Source organism: Panthera onca, chromosome B4 (genome assembly GCF_046562875.1).
Source record: "Panthera onca isolate mPanOnc1 chromosome B4, mPanOnc1 haplotype 2, whole genome shotgun sequence".
Lineage (NCBI taxonomy): Eukaryota > Metazoa > Chordata > Mammalia > Carnivora > Felidae > Panthera > Panthera onca.
In genome coordinates, this window is record NC_138345.1 from 131,138,649 (window position 1) to 131,145,792 (window position 7,144).

At 43.2% G+C, this 7,144-nt stretch overlaps 1 long non-coding RNA gene across 1 annotated transcript; it reads right to left on the reverse strand.

Annotated features, from left to right (window-relative positions):
• Positions 1 to 5,798: 5,798 nt before the first annotated feature.
• LOC132693748 (uncharacterized) lies at positions 5,799 to 7,130 on the reverse strand. Its single transcript, XR_009616932.3, has 2 exons — positions 6,924 to 7,130; positions 5,799 to 6,003 (listed from the first exon to the last, which is right to left on the reverse strand). It is a non-coding gene; the product is annotated as an uncharacterized LOC132693748 (long non-coding RNA).
• Between the last annotated feature and the right edge of the window lie 14 nt (positions 7,131 to 7,144).

Consider the following 7,144-nt stretch of genomic DNA (forward strand, 5'->3'; position numbering starts at 1 on the left):
TTGTTTATGGATGCCCAGCTGTCTTTGGACAAGGGCTTTGGTCCAGACAAAAGTTCTTCCTTCTCACTGAAGGTAACCTTTCTCGGACAGTTGAAAAGCACTTTCAGAATTTGTAGTGCTCTCAGAACAACATTGTGAGGTTTCTCATGGTACTCTAATGGAGAAAAATACTGTTTGTTTGCTCTCCTCTGCCCCTTAGCTGATAAGTACATATATGCCAAATCCACTTGTAGCTAGAAGGAAACCTAGAAAAGAGACAAACACTGAACATGTGTCATTTACTAAGTGCTTGAAATATATTGCACCATTTATTTCTCCCCTACAAGAGTCTTAGCAGGTAGGTAATGTTACACCCACTTTGCAGACCAGGAAATTGAAGTCCTGAGATGTTATATGAATTATCCAAGGGTACTGGGTTAGAAAGTTGAAGAACTAGGATTTGGGGCCAGAACAGCCCTCTCTATCACACAGTTTTCTGTAATGAAGAAAAACCTGGCTCCAGAGGGTTTAAGTGACATCTGGGTATTTATATCTCACTCCTGCTGAATGTATCTGGAAATAACTTTACTATTCATTCCTCCTCTTTTTCCGTGTAATAACCTCCAAGGTAGTCTCCTTCCCTCTAGTCTCTCTTTGTAGAATTCAAGGTGCACATGCTGGCTAACACACAATTCTTTTCTTGCCTGTAGGATCTGCCTACCCACTGAGTTCAGACTAAAGTGCAAACCCTTTATCCTAGCAGACAGCCATTGTCTTCCTCCTACGAGCCTGGTCCTCAAGCAATCTAGTCCACGAAATATGTGTGCACTGTCACAATCTTTTAATCGGAGCAGGATCTCTCCACATTTAGAGGTGATTGTTACTTCTCCTTTTTAAATCAACGTTGTTGAAGTATAAATTACATAGCCCACCCTTCTGTGTGTTTGAAAGCCATTTGTCATTTTGGATTAGAACAATGGGATGTGGGTTGAATGTGGATCCAGTTAGCCATAGCCTCAGGGCTTTACACTTGAACTTGAGCTGTAGTCTCCCATGCTGCCTGGCTCAGCAACTGGCAACACCACATTGTAGCTATTTGACGGACTGACTGGCTGACTGAATGAATAAATGAATGAACATAGATAGTATAGCCCAGTGGTTAAAACCATCAACTCTGGAGCCATGAATATGTGGGGCCATGGCTTTGAGCAGGCGACTTTACCTTTCTGAGCCTCAGTTTCCCACCTATAAAGAGAAGGTAATAGTAGTACCTACAGCATGTGGTCATCACAAGACTAAATGATATAACGTGAGTAAAGCACAGAGCTTGGCACAGAGTTAATGCTCAAAAAAATGGTAGGGATTGCTATTATAATAAATACGGGTAGGATGCAGGCTAGGGCCATACGAATCCTGTGCAACAGTGGGCTCATCACACTGGCTTGAACTTAACCTAAGGGTACCACAAGCATTCACACTCGTCGTTTTTATTTGGTTAATCAGCAAATCAAAATACGAAACGCTTGGTGGGAGACAAAGAAAATACCTATAATGTTTGCCTTGTGGGAAAAGCTTCTACCTGGGAATCCAGGGACTTGGGCTCTAAGTCCTGTATGGCCCAAACTCACCTTGTGATGTGGGGTTAAGCATCTCCTTTCTTTGGGCCTCAGTCTTTCCGTAAGAAGGTATTGTTATAGGTCAGATATTGACAGTAGCTCGGGCCAGATTCAGTAGGATTTTCCTTTCATTCTTTCTCTCCCCCTGTTGGCCTTCACAGTATCTTAGAGCCATTTGAACTGATTGCCAACATTTAAAAGTTGAAAGTTGCACATAACGTTTTTAATTTCCAGAGTTTTTAAAACATGGGAAGATAATGGGGTGCCTGGGTGGCTCAGTCGGTTAAGCCTCCAACTTTTGATCTCAACTCGGGTCTCGATTTCACAGTCATGAGTTCAAGCCCTCCTCTGTACCTGGAAATACATCATATGGTGATTGTGTGCCTTTTCAATATCATGCTAGAGAATTGCTCGCAAACCCACAGAAGGGCCATCTGACTCTGGGGAAATTTAACCCTAACAATTGATGAGGATCCAGTGATGTTTTCCAACTCTGTGTTTTACAGAGTTGGAAGTTCCCTTGGAGGAAACAGATAAGATGCAATCATTTTTGCATACCTGATGGAGAAAATAATCCCAAGGGTTACAGTTTTATTATCCTATAGGGTATGAAATATGATTGGCAATCATAATCCAGTATTCCTTTAACTCTTCTCAAACTCTTTCCAAACCAGCTCTGACATAGTGTTGGTTTCTTCATTAACGATTAAGTAAGCTTAGTCTTTATGGGTATTATAATCATTTTTTTAACAACTGATAATTTATTACAAAGTTTGGAGAATCGTATTTTTAATTTCTTAAAGGTGCTAACGTTTTGTCATCACATAAGTTCCAAAATTGTTTGGTTAGCTATTTGTTACGAATGTTACTTAATATATAAAAATCAAAAATTTTGAGGTATGAATGACCTATAGTAGAATTCCCACATATGAAGTGTACAAGGCTGATGATTTTTGACAAGTGCGTATACTCGTGTGACAACCACCCCAATCAAGATAGAGACGTGACAATGATATTTTCAACAATTTGAGAATTTTTCTTTTAGGCTACAGAGAGGGGGCCCTGTGTTTTCAGAAACGTGGTTATTTATTTCTGGTGTTAAAAAAGAGACGACAGGCCCCAAAGGGAGTCACTTGTGCTAAGCCCTACGTTGGCAAACCAAGACTCAACACCCAAGCTAATTGCCACTTCAACCCCCACTCCCTGCCCCAGGAATGTAGCCTTTAACCAGTTACCTGGTCAGGACTAGTGAGATAATCTGCCGCTCCCCTTAACAAGGAGACCTTGCCTGAAGTGTGCATTCTTTTTTTTTTTTTTTTAAGCTTATTTATTTGAGAGAGAGAGAGTGCAGGGGAGGGGCACAGAGAGAGGGAAGAGAGAGAATCCCAAGCCGGCTCCACGCTGTCAGAGCAGAGCCTGATGCGGGGCTCGAACCCACAAACTGTGAGATCATGAACGGAGCTGAAGCCAAGAGTCGGATGCTTGATCGACTGAACCACCCAGGTGCCCCCAAAGTGTGCATTCTTTGCTAATGATTTCCTCTCCACCGTTTAAAACCTTTCCTTGTCTGCAACCCAGCGAAGCTCTTTTCTATTGCCAGATGGGCTACCGCCCCATTGATGAATTGTTGAATAAAGTCAATTTGATCTTTAAATTTACTCAGGTCAATTTTTGTTGGGAACAGTGGGCAAGAACAATTGTCTTGATGTTCATGGTGATAGAAGGGATACAACCTAACATGTCAGGAAACAGCCTGATGCTTCACTGTTTTGTTTTGTGTTGTGTTGTTCTGTCTAGCGGACTCCATGTACTAAGGAGCCTCTAGTTCTGAGAGCTACTGCTCTCCCAGGGCCCACATACCACTGCAGTAAACGTGGGTGACAGGGGCTTGCGAGACCATGCCCCGGAGAATGAAACAGTGAGTGATCTACAGACAAATGCGGGGTTCTCGGGGAGTGGCGCTCGAAAGGAATCCTGTTGAAGAGACCAGGCCAACTGCAAAATATAAGTCATGGCTCTTCTGAGTCAGAGAATTTCCGGTGTCAAATCCCAGGCAAAAGAAGATCAAGAGAATCGGGGCAGCTTCTCAGTGGCTGAACCCTCTCGACGACTCCCCCGGGTAAAATTGTTCCAGGAGCTTTGGTCTGTCCGCAGTTTCTTTGGCTTTGGAGTACTGATTTTCCATTAACAATGCAGATGCACTGAACGTGTGTTACAAGAGTCAAGTCAAGGGTGATTCTGAAGACTTTGGCCTCAGCATACGAACAAATTAAAGTTGCCCCTAACCAAGATGGGAAATACTGAGGGAGGAACAAGGTTGAGGCAGAAAGTCAGAAGCTCCATTGGGACATGTTAAGATATACACTATATAGATAGAGATATAGATAGAGAACCCGTAGAGTGTGTGACTCTTGATTTCATGGTTGTGAGTTCGAGCCCCGTACTGGGCGTGGAGCCTACTTAAGATAAATAAATAAATAAATAAATAAATAAATAATTTTAAAAATAATAGGGAATTACAAAAACAAAACTAGGTAGGAAAGAGACCTATTTTATTTTTTTAAGTTCATTTTTATTTTGAGGGAGAAAGAGCACGAGTGGGGGAGGGGAGCGAGATCATCTCAAGCAGGTTCCACACTGGGAGAGTCCCACCGGGGCTCGAACTCCAAACCCTGAGTTCATGATCTGAGCCGAAACCAAGAGTTGGATGCTCAACCCACTGAGCCACCCAGGCACCCTGAAACTATTTATTTAGAATGAGAAATCACAACACAAATTGTGCAAGAAATCATGCCATTACAGATTGCAATTTGTGACCTTAAAAACCTGACAAATGGGGGCGCCTGGGTGGCTCAGTCTGTTGAGGTCCAACAATTGATTTCGGTGCGGGTCACGATTTCATGGATTTGTGAGTTCGAGCCCCATATGGGCTCTGCGCTGACAGCGTGGAGCCTGCTTGGGATTCTCCCTCTTTGTCTGCCCCTCCTCTGCTCGCACTTTCTCTGTCTCTCTCAAAAGAAATACATTTTTAAAATCTGGCAAATAACACAAACATCACAAAATCCGGAAAAGAAACATATTTGTTAGTTTTCTTAAACACCTCCATAGTTCTTTTTCCTTTTTAAGCTGAATATGCTTTGATCACCTCTTTAGATAACAATTTTGTATGGTCACTTTCGATAATGAGAATGGAAAAATAATTTAATTTTTCCTCTAGCATGTTAGATCAAAAAGTTTTAATTACTTTTTATTTTCATTTTAAGTTCCAGTACAGTTAACATGCAGTGTTACATTAGTTTCAGGTGTAAACATTTTTATTATTGATAATTTAGGAAAACTACTTCCGATGCCACAATTCCTTTTCAGTAACGTCATGAACATTTTGAGAATTGTCAAAGTCGGGGGCAAGCTGTATCAAACTTTTGTCATATGAAATGTAATTTTTCAGGTAATTTCAAGCTTCCTAGTGCCCTGATTAACCTTAAATAATCCTTTCATTGAAGACACTCATTGATTACAGTGAGTGGTAGGTATATCTTACACACTGGAAGGCCAGCAAAAACTTCACACACAGAAGAGTATCACATAAATATATTCTGCTAAACTCAGAGATTCCCAGCTGGATTTCCTCTAGCTGAGTCCCAAACGCCACTAAATATGACACAGGGAAGTATGACACAGGAGAAATCAGATTAGACGGAGAGGTTTAAGCAATTGCTGTAAAAACAGTACTTTTGCAAATTTTACAGAAACAGGGGTGTCTAACTGGCTCAGTTGGTAGGGCACGTGGCTCTTGATCTCGGAGTTGTGAGTTCGAGCCCCACGTTGGGTGTAGAGACTACTTAAATACATAATTTTTTTAAAAAAGAAAATCTACAGAAGCAAAGGACCATATGAGCACATTGCTGAGACCCTCCTCAAGCCACAGAAGAGTCTTGGGGAACCAAAGGTCCCTAAATTTTAAGCTTTAATTCTACTGATGTTGGCCAGCTGGGTCTGAGGACCCAGATGGGGCCCTGCACGACCAGCCAAGAGGGTCCTTGGCTTGGGGCATGATCCAAACATGAAACCAAGAGCCAGGAGGAAACATGAAACATGAGCAAGGAGGAAATGAAAACAGTTCACTGGAAAGTGTACGAGATAGAGTATAGTAGATGGAGTATCTGGGAGACTGGAAAGGAAAGGAGAGTGAGTCTCTGTTGCTTGGGGTTATCTGTTTATTATATCAGAAAAGGGCCCAGGAAAAGAATGACAAAGGCGAGTGACAGGTGAACAACAGGTGTTATTTCATAAATCACTTTAGGTAGGAGGGACTGATGCCAGCTTTGGCTGAGGTTTGTTTGAAGCTGATGTCCTGGAACATGTTTGGGATCCTCATCTGCTCAGATGTTATCAGGTGTTTGGGGGCCTAAGAAGAAACTCAGAGAATGATTAACTTTCTTGCTTTCCCCTTGGAGTGGGAACATAGCTTCTTTGGTTTATTGAGACGCAAGGTGCAATACAAACCAAAGTAAATGTGGCCTAGCAGAAAAACAGCAGAGAAGCAGTCTTTCTAAAAATGGAGTCCCTTCAGTTTCCCTGTCTCACCGTGATGGTTGTCACCTCTTGGTGATAGTTCCAAGGGAAGGTAAAGCAAAAACCTGACACAAAGAGCTGGGATGGGGCAGGGCATCGCCATTCTAAATAGGATGCTCATAGAACGGAAGGTAGAACCAGAGTGAAACTTGCACCTATCTGGGAGGACTGCATTCTATAAGCGACACCAGGTTAAATGTGAATGCGAAAAACCCGAGGTGCCTGGCAGGGAAAAAGCTGGAGTAGCTGTTTTAAAAGAGGAAGCAGAGGCTGGGGCCTAAGGAGGGTGAGGAACACTCCTAGTCACACAGCATATCCGCAGTTGAGCAGGGACTGGAATCCAGATTTCTGTTAGGTGTCGTGGCTGGGTAGATGACCACACTAAGGCCTTTAGCCCACATGCCGGTTTTCGCTGGTTTGTTTTAGAACCCCATCTCTAACTCGAGGAACTTCTCCAGGAGGCGCACCCACCCCACCTCCCGATTGGAAAAAGACCACAACCCGAGCTTGGAAGCTGCAGGGGTGGGTCGCAGGGCCGCCTCTAGGGCCCCACATCACAGTGGGCCTCCCATTGCCTGCTCCAACCTTATTGTCCAAAGTTGGCAGGCGCCTTGTGTCAATGACCTCTAGCTGCATGGGACCAAGTCTCAACTTCTAAACCAGTAAGTTTAGTCTTTCGAAGCCAAACATTTGAAAACATTCCTTGCTGCAGGCAAACTGCTTACACCTAAATCCGACATCAGGCCCCCATACCCGAACTTCCTTTCTTGCGAGAAGTCGCCAGAGGAAGCTGTCAGCCATCTTTTGTGTGGCATCATTTCTGGTTTCTCTTTGCGCATTCTTTGTCATGCCGAAGCAGTTCACTCTTCCTTCTGAATTTGCGCAAGCACTACAGACTCCTCCTTCCTTATACAGCCTCTATTTGAAGAAGGAAGAAAAATTCAAGTGTTTGCCGCTTCCGCCCTTCTTGACGT